Source organism: Corvus moneduloides, chromosome W (assembly GCF_009650955.1).
Source record: "Corvus moneduloides isolate bCorMon1 chromosome W, bCorMon1.pri, whole genome shotgun sequence".
Lineage (NCBI taxonomy): Eukaryota > Metazoa > Chordata > Aves > Passeriformes > Corvidae > Corvus > Corvus moneduloides.
In genome coordinates, this window is record NC_045510.1 from 21,155,285 (window position 1) to 21,168,201 (window position 12,917).

The following is a 12,917-nucleotide window of genomic DNA, read 5'->3' on the forward strand; positions in this document are numbered from 1 at the left end:
GCCTCCTCTGCTCTCTCACCCTGGTCCGGGAAGGAAGGGTACCCCGTCAAAAGCTCGACAGCGCAGAGCCCCAAGGCTGCTGTGGGCAGCAGGGCCCAGGGGCCGTTCCCACCCGCAGCGCTCCTGTCCTGGGCTGGGCCTGCACAGGGGCTGGGGCACCATGGCTGGGGCAGCGGGGCACAGAGGGGCCACGGAGCCGCTGCCGGGGCTGACAGCAAGGCCAGGGACACACAGGGAATTTCTGTGCATTGCCTGCGCTGGGCAGGGCTGAGTGTGGGGAAGGCAGAGCTCAGCTGGCCTCGGTGGCTGCAGGAAAAGCCAAGAGCCCGGAGAGCCCCCGTGGCTGTGCTGGAGACCAAGGCTGGAGGAGGGAAATGAGGGGCTGCTGCGGGATGGGGAGGGGGATTGAATTCCAGCAGGCACCGACGGGGGGCTGAGAGACTCAAGGGCTCCTTGGCCTGAGCCTGTCCTGGAAAGGTCTCTCAGCCCTCTGTGCCCATGAAGGGCTCCAAGGAAGAGCAGAGCTCATCTTGGCAGGACCCTCATGGAATCCCTGAGGGACAAATGCCAGTGCCTGCCCAGCCTTCCCAACATCTCTGACACCAGAGGCCTTTTCCACATCCCTCAGTTCCAGGTCAGTGCCCAGAACACAGCACAGGCCTGTCCAGGTCCTGGGGGCAATTCCCAAGGGAGGCAGCTGTGATTTCTCCCCACAGACCCACTCCTCCGGTGCCTCTCTGTGCAGCCCTTGGCTGTCCTGAGCACTTTCCCTGGAGCCTCCCTGCCCTGGACGTTTGTCTCCATGCAGTTCTCAGCACAGCCCAGCAAAGAATTCAGGTGCTTTCCCAGAGGACATTACTCTGGGAGTGAAGTGGCCTCAGGGCACTGTTTGTGCCCCTGGAATTGTGCCAGCCCCGAGTGCTGCTGATGGTGTTTGTGCTCACTTGGGTTCATCTCCCCACACCCACTCGATGCACTGCTGAAGGCTCCTCAGGACACAGCAAACACGGACTGCTGGCCTGGTCACTTGGTGTCCCTCCGTGCAGGGACAAACAACCTCCTGCAGGGGAGGGCAGAGGCCAGTGCTGGGACTGGTGGTGGCAGGGGCTGGTGTGGGACACTTGCCCTGGGCACCTTCCCAGGCTGTGCCCGGAACAAAGGCACAGCCCAGGCCCTGCTCTGCTGCTCCCTCAGGTCCATGCCAGGAGCTCTGGCTGTGCCAGGACACTGCTGCGTGCCCCCCCTGCACACTCCCCCCCTGCCCCTGGGCACTGGGGTTTGCTTTGCCAGGACATTCCTGGGGCACATTCCTGACAGCAGCTCTGGAGGAGAGCAAAGCCTTCCTACCCTGCCCCCAGGAGATGCCCTTTGCTGATGGAGCTGCTGTGCTGGAGCCCGGCTGTGTCCCAGCAGTGCCCGTGGCCTGTCCCTGCCTGTGGTCACAGCACGGACACGCAGCAGGACAGTGACCGAGCTGCCCGAGCACTCCGGCCTTGCACCCTCAGAAGGGCTGGGAAAGGGAGTGTGGAGCTGGGAAGAGCAGAGGTGGGAAGAGGCAGGGCCATTGTCCCTGGCCGTGCTGCTGTGCTGGGAGTCTCTTCCCTCCAGCTCTGCTCACAGGCACTGCCCCTGCAGAGCCAGAGAAGGGCTGAGGAACAAACCTTGGACACAAAGATCAGGGCAGCCCCTTGTTTTTATTCAAATGCACAGGGAAGAAGCCTCCTGAAAGTCTTTGTGTTTCAAAAGAAAGGTAGATGTTCATGTAGAAATGCTAGGAGTAGTACTACAGTACTTTATAAAAAGCAGAATAACACCAGAAAAAGAATAAGCACCAAGGAAAATATGGACAGAGGAAAAAAAGGCTGAGATTGTAAAGAGTTACATTCTGAAGGTTCTGGAGCAGAAAAGAGAGAGTTTATTGCTTCTGAGAAGCATCCTAGTCATCATTTTCCTCGCACGGCAGAAGGAAATAGATTTTAACTTGTGAAAAGTATCCAGTCATCACTTTCCTCAGGGCATCCCTGAGCTCCTGGTTCCTCAGGCTGTAGATGAGGGGGTTCAGGGCTGGAGGCACCACCGAGTACAGAACTGACAGGGCCACATCCAGGGATGGGGAGGAGATGGAGGGGGAGCTTCAGGTAGGCAAATGTGCCAGTGCTGAGGAACAGAGAGAGCACAGCCAGGTGAGGGAGGCACGTGGAAAAGGCTTTGTGCCGTCCCTGCTCAGAGGGGATCCTCAGCACGGCCCTGAAGATCTGCACATAGGAGAAAACAATGAACACAAAACAGCCAAATGCTAAAGAGATGGAAAAAACAATGAACCCAAGTTCCCTGAGGTAGGATTTGGAGCAGAAGAGCTTGAGGATGTGTGGGATTTCACAGAAGAACTGGCCCAGGGCATTGCCCTGGCACAGGGGCAGGGAAAATGTATTGGCCGTGTGCATGAGAGCGTAGAGAAAGGCACTGGCCCATGCAGCTGCTGCCATGTGGGCACAAGCTCTGCTGCCCAGGAGGGTCCCGTAGTGCAGGGCTTTGCAGATGGACACGTAGCGGTCGTAGCACATGATGGTGAGGAGGAAATACTCTGCTGAGAGGAAGAACAGAAAGAAAAACACCTGAGCAGCACATGCTGAGTAGGAGATGTGCCTGGTGCCCCAGAGGGAATTGTGCATGGCTTTGGGGACAGTGGTGCAGATGGAGCCCAGGTCGGTGAGGGCCAGGTTGAGCAGGAAGAAGAACATGGGGCTGTGCAGGTGCTGGCCACAGGCTCCGGCACTGATGATGAGGCCGTTGCCCAGGAGGGCAGCCAGGGAGATGCCCAGGAAGAGGCAGAAGTGCAGGAGCTGCAGCTGCCGCGTGTCTGCCAATGCCAGCAGGAAGAAGTGGCTGATGGAGCTGCTGTTGGACATTTCTTCACTCTGGGCATTGTGGACTGTTGAAAGAAGGCATTGACAAGCTGGGACAGATTCCCCTGAGTCAATCCTGTTCTATTTTCTTAGGAATCCCCTCAAAACCACTTCTCCTCCTGTGAGGGAACTTGGCTAAGCTTTTTGATTTCTGAGCTCAGGTTTGTGCTGCTGCCTCATCCTCAGCTTTGCTCTCAGCCTGAACACTGGGGGCCCAGAGGGAAAACAGGGCTCCCTGTGCCCCAGTGCAATCAGACCTGCTGGTCCCCACACAGGTGCCCTTTCCTCATTTCACCTCCCTCTATTTCCGGCTGATTGTACTTGAAATGTGCTTGAAAAATAAAGTGACTTTTTGAAGGCTCCAATTTCAAAACCATTTCTCTAAACCCTTCTCCCTTTCCCTGTGCAGCTGTGGTTGATCTGGCTCTCTGCTGCCTGGAGTTGTGCCTCCTGGGAGCTGTTTCTCTGTGTCCAAGGCTTGTCCCTGCCAGTGCTGCCAGAGCCCAGCCCAGCCCTGGGGGCTCAGCTCTGCCCTGCAGAGCCCTCCCAGCCCAGGGCACTGCCCAGGGGCATCTCCCTGGCAGCAGGGCCTGAAGGGCAGCTCAGACAAAGGGAGATACTGCAAGCCAAGGTGCTGCTGGTGCTGTCTGCAGGCAGAGGAGTGTGAGGAGGCTCTTCCTGAGGGAGATCTGAGGCAGAGCTGCTGATGCCCAGGGTGGCAGTGCAGGAGTCTCAGTGACACAGACAAACCTGAGAGCCCCTTTCCCTTCCCTTGAGGAGAAAGCTGAGAGCAGCCCTAGCCATGCAGCACAAACCAATCAAACAAACAGATAAAAAAACCCCAAATAAAACCAAAAGGAATGAGGAGTTCATATTAGTTGTGAGGATATCACAGCAGGCAAATGGCTGCTTCCCACAGGATCACCATAAAAAGCCACATGTAACAGCTGCTCCAAAATATACACACCAGGGGAAATAGAAAAAGTGATACATGGCGGCTTTGGGGGTAGCTCCACATTAAGGTGAAGGATGAGCACTCCGTGGTACAGATCCAGCATTCCCCACACTCCAGGCCGCTCTTTGCTCCTGATGAAAGACCCTTGCAGGACTGTGGCCCTTCTCAATGCAATGTAAATCATTCCCACAGCTCTCAGCATTTCCAGAGCGAGATTCAGGCCAGAACCCAGAAGCAAATCTCGGCAATACACGTCTGTGGCAGGTGAGGAGACTGAAAGCTTTCATTAGGAATTGGGGATTATGAGCACTGACATTTACTGTGCTAGAAAGTCCAAGGGACAAATTTGTGCCAATTCATGTCACACCTTTAACTACGAGGATCAATTTGTGTTATGCTTGTACCAGAGTCTGGTGACAGAGGGGGTTTCCAAAGGAAGTCTTGGTCCATGGAGGCCTGTACCCAAAGAAAATGCCAAGAGAACTGAGGTGCGAAAAACAAAGATTCTTTATTTAGATAAGAGCAGCAACAAAAAACGAACTACAGAACATATTTACATTGTAAGAACCTTTGTAACAACAATGATCTATAGAAGGTATTTACAAGAACATATCTATCAAAAATATCTTAACCGTATTTACAGAAGACAAAAAGAAACGCTAAAACGTATATACAGAAGGGTGCCATCTCTGTCCTGGATCTCCATCAGTCCTGGAAGAAAAGCAAGTGACATAGTCATTCCAGTCAGGCACAGAGGGCTGTTCCATGTGCCCCCAGCCTGGGACACACTGGCAGAGCGGGACTCTGCTGCCAGCGTTGAGCCTGGCTGGGGCTGGGGGTCAGGCCCCAGGCACTGGCATGGGGCTTGTGTGACCCAAAGTAAGTGCAGGACAGGCTGGGCATGGTGCTTGTGCTGCCAGAATCCAGCACACGGGGCACCGTGTCCCTCAGCGGGGCACCCAGCCCAGCCCCAGCCTGGCAGCAGGGCACCCACTCTGCCTGTGGGGAGCACATGCCTGTCCTACTGCTGGAGTCCGTCTTCATCCCAGGACCATGTCCTCCTCCTCGTCTTTTCCATCCACATCCATGTCCTCAATGTACTCTTCCATTTCCACCTCCATCTCTTCCTCCATCTCCTCCTTCACATCCACCTCCATCTCTTCCTCTCCAGTCTCTCCTCCCTCCACTTCCATCTCCTCCTCTGTATCAGTCTTTATATCCACCTCCATCTCTTTCTCTTCGTCTCTGGAAACCTGCAGATGTAGCAAAACTTCGGAGTGGGATCCGTGTCCCACAGCATCCCCACAGAGGCACTTAGGTGGTGTCCATTTCCATGGAATGGCACCTTACCTTCCCCGGGACGAATGTGAGCATCTTGCAGGGATGAATGGCAAAATCCAGGCACGAGAGACCTTTCCGAACTCTTGGGAGTAGCAGAGCAGGGGCCAAGCAGGGTGACAGGTGTGTAGGCACAAGGGCGAATGGTTGTGTTGTCCTCTTTGCTGGATGCTGGGAGCTCCAGTGTGAATGCAGACCGTGACATCACAATTCACAGGAGTCCAGGGTCACCGTGGAGTGGACAACGGGGATCATAGAATGATGGACTCCCTGAGTGGTCTGGCTTGGAAGGGACGCTAAAGATCATCTTGTTCCAACTTGAGCAATCTTCTACCAGAGCACGTTGCTCAGAGTCCTGTTCCCACCTAGCCTTGGATGTTCGCAGGGATGGGGCATCCACATCCTCTGTGCACAGCCTGGGCCAGTGCCTCAGCACTCTCAGTGTGAAAAAGCAGCTTCCTTAGATCCAACCTAAATCAACCTCCTGCAGTTAAAAGCCATCCCCGCTTCTCCTCTTGCCACTGGCCCTATTGAACACTGTCCCCATCTTTCCTATGGGACCCTTCAAGTCCTGCATGGCCACAGCAAAGCCTCTCCAGGGCCTTCTGTTCTCCAGGCTGAACATTCTCAACCCCACATGGACAGCAGTGACTTAGATCAGCAGAAATCAAAGCTGCAAGGTAGCAAATAGCACCAGGAACTGAGAGAGGGAAGCTTTAGACCCAGGCTTGTCTCGAAATAGACAAAATTAGTAAGGGTGGAGGGGCCGATGGTGGGACACTGGCTCTGTTCTAACTGATGCATATTTTCTTTTTTTCTTCTTCTTTTCTCTCATGCTGACCCAGGTTTTGCTGTTTGAAAGGAAGCTTGGCACAGCATCCATTGTCTTCTCCATTTGTGAAACACCGAGCAGAATCTGAGCAGGCTGATGGCGCAGAGCAAAACCTGCAAATATATTGATAGTCCTGAGCCTGGGGGATGCAGCTAAACCCAGTCAAAAGTAATTTCTGGAAAGTCGAACCTGGTTTACATTTTCTTGAGTTTGGCTGTGCCAGCTTCACCAGACACTTATAAAAAAGCAAGCAAAAAACTCCAACCAAAAAAGACAAAAACCCAAACAAACAAACCCACACAAACCAATCAAACAGATAAAAAAACCCCAAATAAAACCAAAAGGAATGAGGAGTTCATATTAGTTGTGAGGATATCACAGCAGGCAAATGGCTGCTTCCCACAGGATCACCATAAAAAGCCACATGGAACAGCTGCTCCAAAAGATCCACACCAGGGGCAATAGAAAAAGGGATACATGGCGGCTTTGGGGGTAGCTCCACATTAAGGTGAAGGATGAGCACTCCGTGGTACAGATCCAGCATTCCCCACACTCCAGGCCGCTCTTTGCTCCTGATGAAAGACCCTTGCAGGACTGTGGCCCTTCTCAATGCATTCCACAGCAATGAAGTAACTGACTCCAAACAGAAATGGAGAAAACAAAAATAATGACAAAGTCAGGTACCACTGCTGCAGCCAGTTGCCCAAGAGGAGCCTTCATGTGTTTCTGTTTCTAATGACTATTAGTTTTGAAATAAACTAATTGCAGAAGCTTTTAAAGTTTTTATAGAGGCGAATGGAGTTACTTGTGACACCACTTCTTTCTAATTGCAGGTGGCACTAATTGAAGAGTACTTGAGGGAAGGAGAAGAGCATTACTTAAGGACCCCACACATGCAAATACCTGGAATGGAAAACATTAACTGGACTCCAAGGGGACAGGGATATTTGAGACTGAAAAATACAAACGTTCATTCCCAACCCACGAAGCTTGGCCACAGGGCCAAAAAAAAGACGCATAGCTTTTGCAAAAAGTTGATTTTGTAGGTATTTTGTAGCTATTGATATCAATTTGATAGATGTTAATCTTATTTTAAATTATATTAACTTGAAAAACGGTTGAAGTTGTATTAATTTAAATTACATTTATTATTTATTATATATATTATATATTACATATTACATATTATATAATATATATTATATATATTATATATTACATATTCAATTATTAATAATTTAAATTATATTCAATTGTATTTAACTATATAAATTTAACTTGTATTAATTTAAATTAAAGTGGTATTAAGTAGTATTTACTTGCATTAACTTGAAGTTGTATTAAATTCAGATTGCATTCATTTGTATTTACTTTTATTAATTTTAAGTTGTATGAATTTAAACATATTGTATTAAACTGTATTTAACTGTATAAATTTAAGTTGTATTAGTTTAAATTTAAGTGGTATTAAATAGTATTTACTTGGATTAAGTTGTATGAATTTAAATTCAGATTGCATTAATTTGTATTTACTTGTATTAAAATTGTATGTATCTAAACTTGTATTTAACTGTATTTAGGTGCATAAATTTAAATTATACTAATTTAAATGGTATCAAATAGTATTTACTTGCATTAACTTTAGTTGTATGAATTTAAATTGTACTAAATTATTTCTTTATCTATTGCATAAAACTAAGTTGTATCAGTTTAAATTTAAATGACGTTAAATAGTATTTACTTGCATTAACTGTTAGATATAAGGTTTACATTGCATTAAATTGGATTTACTTGTATTAATTTTAAGTTGTATGAATTTCAATTTAAATTGTATTTAATGTTGCAAACTTTTAAGCTGTATTTGTTTAAATGTCAGTTGTATTAAATTGTACTTTATGGTATAAAATGTGAGTTGTAGGAATTTCAATTTAAATTCCATTCAGTTGTGATCAATTTTACTACACTGTATTTACTCTAACATTGTAAGCAACACCAATCTTCTGCTCTGAGCGTATCCTGTGTCCGAGCTCTGTCACATCCTGCCCGAGCAGCTCTGGACACAGGGATCCCGCACCCTCAGCCGGGCGAACGGAGCCTCCCTTGCCTTCCCTGCAGCCGCCGGGACGCTCCCAAGGGGAAAAGCGGCAGCCGGGCCCTGGAGGCGGCGGAAGCTGCGAGGGCAGAAACACAACAGCAGGGCAACGGGAGAAAGCAAAACGGAGCCACGCTGCTGGGCCGGGATTAAGGGTGGGAAGCCCTTTGCTCTCCTGCGTGCCCCAGGGGCGGTATTTTCCCCGACTGGATGGGAACTGGTTCCGAGCAGGGCACAAACCCTGCAGGGAGGAGCGGAGCTGCCCCTGCCTCCTCCAGAGCCCAGGGCTCAGGGCTCAGCCCCACGTCTCGCCCTCCCTCGGCAGCGCCTGTCCCGGGGGCACATTTGGCACCGCTGGGGCTGCCCGGGCACATCTGGCACCGCTGGGGCTGCCCGGGCACGCAGGTTCCCAGAGCCGCCGGAGCTGTCAGCGGGAGCAGAGGACAGCCCTGCTTCTCCCCAGAGACCACCCGAGCAGCTGATGCTCCACTGGCGGCTCCAGCTCATGGGCGCGGTCCCTGCTGAGGCTGAGCTGCCTTTTGGCCACTGCCTTTGCTTTGCAAGGGAAGAACCTCACTCATCCTTACAGAAACCACATCGGGTCATGGCATTTTCTGATTCAAGGGGAATTTTAAAACAAAAAGACTGAAAGAAAGGGAAAATCCAGCCCCAGGCCAAAGACTGAATGAAAAGTCCAGGGCCTCAAAGGTATTGAGGCACTTAATTCCCATGATCTTTTATCACAGACAAGAGTCTCTATCCCACAGATTCTCAGCTGCCAGATACCATTTTGGCAGGCTCTTAGAAAAGAGTTTGGAAAACTAAGAAAGAACTGGCAAAACTCTTGGTGCTCCTTTGTTCATTGTTCAAGGAGTAAGTAGAAAGAAACCTTTTTGTGAAAATCTGAGCTCCTTAAACATGCAGGACAGAGAAAAGAAGAATTCTTGCTCTTTGGAAACTTATTTTGCCATGGAGTTGGTTTTATCAGGAGAGGTTTTGTGACACCCAGTGGCAATGAGCATCTGTGATGGGCAGACCTGCACTAATGCACAAAGACGCTCTCCACAGATCATAGAGTCACAACACAGCCTTTAGAAAACTTAAACAAATCCTCTTAATTGGAGGCAAGAAGCCTTACAACGCTGCAATAGTTAATCCCTTCCACTAGTTACAGTGAACTCTGAGTTCCCAGAAGGTCATTTTTCCATAACAAGCCCCAGAGAGCCACAGTGTGGAGCTGAGGTGCCTCTGCCTGTGGATGTCCCTGGATCCCCTTTGCAAGGAGGCTCCGCGAGCAGCACCAGCAGCCCCGAGGGCCCAGCTCCTTCCGCGGGTGTTTGTGCCCCAGAGACACAGCCCAGCCGGGCACCAGGGGCTGTCTGGGAGCTGCACTGCAACAAAAGCTTTTTACAGGCCCACAAAAAGTTTAAATCAACTCTTAATTCAAGTGTCTTGAAGGAATTCCCCTTCTACTGGACACCGTCTGTAACACACCATACAGCACATGGTGCTGTAAAGAGTTTCCCACTGGAGCTGTGAAAATGCTTCAGCCACTCTCCCTCAGCCACTTCCCGCTGAGCCCAGCTCAGCCCATCCCCCCGAGCAGCCCCAGGCCTAAAAGGCCGCGGCCGGGTCGGGCTGTTCCCCTCGGGCCGCGCTGGGGACACGGCGCCGGCCCGGCCACACGGACCCTCCTGCGCCGGAGCCCAGGGGCCGCCGAGCGCTCCCCGGGCCGCCCGGGCCTCGGCAGCGAGCACAGAACTCTGCCCGGGAAGTTCCCGGCCAAAGGCGGCGGCGCTCGGCCGCGGCCCCAGCCCGTCCAGCCGAGGTCACCCCCGCCAAGGCCCCGAGGGCCCGCCCGGCCCCGCTCCGCGCCCCTGCCCGCCCGGCAGAGCCCTCGCAGCCCCCGAGCCCCGAGGCACCCGCGCTCTTACCACAGCCCAGCACTCCCCGGGAATACTCCTGGAAGCCGCCCGCCAAGCGCTGTGGCAGCATCGGGAATCGTTGCGGTTGACAGCGCCCCGAGGCCATCGCTGTGCCCAGCTCGGCTCCGGGACAGCGCGGCCGCTCCTCCTGAAGAGCGGCCCTTCGGCTCCTGCGCCCCCGCTCCAGCCTCGGGCAGCCGCTCCCGGTTCCCTCAGCCCGGCCGGGGCCGCCCTGCCCGTGCCGGGGCTGTGCCAGCGCTGCGGGCACCCACAGCACCTTCAAACCCCATAGCACATCTTACAAAAAACAACTCCCCCACCGGTACCCCAAAAAACCCCAACCCCAACCCAACCAACCAGCCTGAATCAGGGGGATGGGAAGCAGGAGAATTAGTTTGTTAGGAACAATGCATCCAGCTTGGTCAGCATACCAGGGCAGGAAGAAAAGATAAGAGACCACTGATAAGGGCAGAGGGAGTCTCAGACAGACATCCTGCCTCATCCCAAAACTAGCTCAAACCAGTCTCGAAGCTTAAACCCAGGCCAGGGGTACAAAAGAGCGTGCGTAAGGAAGAAAGGTGAAAAGTTCAGGATGATGAAGACTCCTGACTTCATCAAAAAGACCCTCGGAAGACCCCTACCAAAGCCACCAAACCACACTGCACAAGCGCAACGCGGATGTAAATGACTTTTGGGTTCATTATAATACGAAGCGAGGCTGGGTGGGGCTAGGTGATGAATATGTATAAATGTATTGGGAAACTTAATGAATATGGAACTTGTAACCCGATAAATACCGAACTGAATGCAGCTGTCGACACGCATGGCTTTGGAGGAGCGATCCCCCGTGCGTCCCAGCTGGAAGTAAACATACCTACTTTACTACTTATTTAGTAGTGGAGTTCTGTCCGCTCTTCATTTGGCGAGCAGCCAGGAGAAACTCTGTCCGGCTGCAGGATCGGCTGAGGAGCGGATGTCCTAGGCGCGCCCCAGGGCTTTCCTGGAGGATCTCCGTCCCTTGGCTTGCTCACTGCGGCGGACAGACAACGACCTGCTGGAATTGCGGATAAACGGTATGTTTTGCATTTAGGGTGCCTATAAGTCGTACGCGTGGCCAGGGCTGCTGGTAAGCCGCGAGGAGACGTCCCGCGTTCAGTGCAGTCCCTGTGAGGGTAAAGGTGTGGCTTGCAAGCAACCGGCTACCGGAGCCGGCAAGGGGGAATCACCGACCGATAGAGCGGCCGCTAGCGATCCTGGGAGCGGATCGGGTGATTCCAAGGGGGGGGGTCCCGCCGGAACTTGTTACCGTGTCGGAAAATACAAGCGGGACCCTGAAACTGTTACAAGCGAGTGTTGCGAACATTTTTGCTACTAGTAGCTGGTTTGAATGTTGTGTTACTTATATGTCTATGTGGATATTGGTTGTTGACAGACTGCTTTTATGTGTGTAGATGTGTATTAGGTCGCCTATTCGTTTGTAAAACGGGAGCGTGCGTGTTGCCGTGTGTCGTTTGAGAGTGTGATACTGAGACGTTTGGGGGAGTGCTTGCTTGTTGAATTTAGAATCGTGGCTGGGAGAACCTCTGCAGAAGGATTAGTGGCAGAGAATTTAGAGTTTGAAAGAGTACGTGGAATAACTTGTTTTTGTGGATGTGTCAGAACCTTTTATTCAACGGGAGGATGGCAGGTTGCATGGGTATTAATACAGTGTAAAGTTTGTACGAGGAGATCATACTGTTCTTCTGCCAGACGGCAGAGCCTGTGTTCTCAGTGCTATTAAGCTGATTTTGAGCCTGAGATTTTAAAGGTTGTGTGTGGGAAGTCGCATTTGGTACCTGAGATTTAGGAATTTCGGGAAGAAATGGGGAAAGAACTGAGAGAGAGTGTGGAAAGAGGGGATTTCAAGCAGCAGCAAAGCAGGCTTGGCAGAAGGCACAGGAGAATTTATAAAGAGTGACTTATACACTACACAGGTGACCCGGAGGGGGTGGCACAGTATGGGAACCAGACAAAGTAAGGAAATCCCCAGAGCAAGCCCGCTCGGCTGTATTCTGGTACATTGGAAGGAGATAGTAGGAGCTGGAGGCACAGAAAATAAAAGAACCCTTATAAAATATTGTACCCAGTGGTGGCCACTGTATAAATTAGAAAATGAAGCCAAATGGCCATCTAATGGAACTTTAGATTATAATACCTTGCTTCAGTTAATGCTGTTTCTGAGGCGGGAATGTAAATGGGAAGAAGTTTCCTACGCTGACGCATTTTTCTCTCTCCGAAAACACCCTGAATGGCAGAGAGATTGTGGAATCAAACCCCCCAGTGATCCTATGGTGTTAGCTCTGGAAAAAGAAAATAATAAGGGCCGAAGAAGAATCAAACGATGCTGCTCATCATGCAGCATAGGCCAGAGATGCACAAGGTCAGACAAAGTCTATCAAGCAGCAGCTCAGGGACAAGATGATGATGAATTAACCAATTTGCTTAAGCCTCCCCTTAGGAGACAGGAAGAGGATGCGGACTCGGAAGGAACACCAACGCCAACCTCCTCTCCCCCGGGCAGTCCTGTCTTGTCCCGAACCAGGAAAGAGGTACTGATGGCACCTCTGAGAGAGGCAGTGGCACCTGATGGGGATACAATGTTAATTAGAGTACCTTTCTCTACTGCTGACCTAGATGCATGGTATAACGTTGCCAAAAATTACCGAAGTAATCCAGTAGGTACTGCTGAGCGCTTGCGACTTATAATTAAACAGCATAATCCAGATTGGGCTGATATACAGTTATTATTGGGTGGACTAACAGAGACAGAAAGACAGCTAGTTTTGAAAACAGCTCGAGACTTGGCAGAGGACTATTACAAAACACAACA

At 51.0% G+C, this 12,917-nt stretch overlaps 1 pseudogene; it reads right to left on the reverse strand.

The window, feature by feature from the left end:
- Window positions 1-288: 288 nt before the first annotated feature.
- On the reverse strand, window positions 289-3,052 carry LOC116437415 (annotated as a pseudogene).
- Window positions 3,053-12,917: the final 9,865 nt, after the last annotated feature.